This window comes from Chrysochloris asiatica, unplaced genomic scaffold, assembly GCF_000296735.1.
Source record: "Chrysochloris asiatica unplaced genomic scaffold, ChrAsi1.0 scaffold00379, whole genome shotgun sequence".
NCBI lineage: Eukaryota > Metazoa > Chordata > Mammalia > Afrosoricida > Chrysochloridae > Chrysochloris > Chrysochloris asiatica.
Genome location: NW_006408897.1, coordinates 1,231,448 through 1,232,295, shown reverse-complemented (window position 1 = coordinate 1,232,295; position 848 = coordinate 1,231,448). Strand labels below are relative to the sequence as shown.

Here is an 848-nt window from a genome sequence, read left to right as displayed (position 1 = left end):
AGGATCATCCATCTCCTGTAGAGCAGCTGGTGGGTTTTTAACGCAGCCCAGTGCTTAACCCACTGCACTACCAGTGCTCCTTAGTAATGTGTTTCATCCTTCTGTTCTGTCTCCTAGTTCACTGCATAGTGCCTAGGGTCTTAAAAGCTCAAGAGCTGCCATCTGAGGCACAATTAGTTTCTATTTACTGGGAGCAACAGAGGAGAGTCAGGACTAGGAGGAGATGGAATGTGTGGCTAATTGCCTCCATGAACAACTGCCTCCTTTGCCTAAGACCACAACAGGGAGTTTGTAATCTTGAACCACCCAGAGAGGAGACTCAAGTGCACAAGGCTCATTTTTCATATAAAGAAGTTATATTTTGTGAAGGTGCAACATGTTATGCTTTTGTTTTCTGGACACTTTGTTCTTCACAATGATAACTCAACCCAGAAAAAGACTGTAGAAATGGATAAGAATATTTTCAGTTTCTTAGTTTAAGTTCAGGTATACTTTGCTACGGATATCAAAGATATCATTCGATGATTTCTGCATTCTGTTGGGTCACCTCTTAGAAATGGGTACAAATACGGATCTCTTCCAATGAGTCGGCCAGACAGTTGTCTTCCAACTTACTTGGCAGAGATGAGTGAGTACCTCCTGTGCTGCCTCACTTTCTTGAAGGATTTCAATTTTTATTCTATCAATTCCCGGTGCCTTGTTCTTTGCCAATTCCTTCAATGCACTTTGGACTTCCTCCTTCAGGATCATTGGGTCTTGATCATATGCTACCTCTTGAAATGGTTGAACATTAACCATTTCCTTTTGGTACAGTGACTCTGTGTATTCCTTCCATCTTCTCTTGATGC

General features: G+C 42.0%; 1 pseudogene; it reads right to left on the bottom strand.

The window, feature by feature from the left end:
* The window catches only part of LOC102814803, a 28,043-nt pseudogene that overhangs the window by 14,058 nt on the left and 13,137 nt on the right, over positions 1–848 (bottom strand).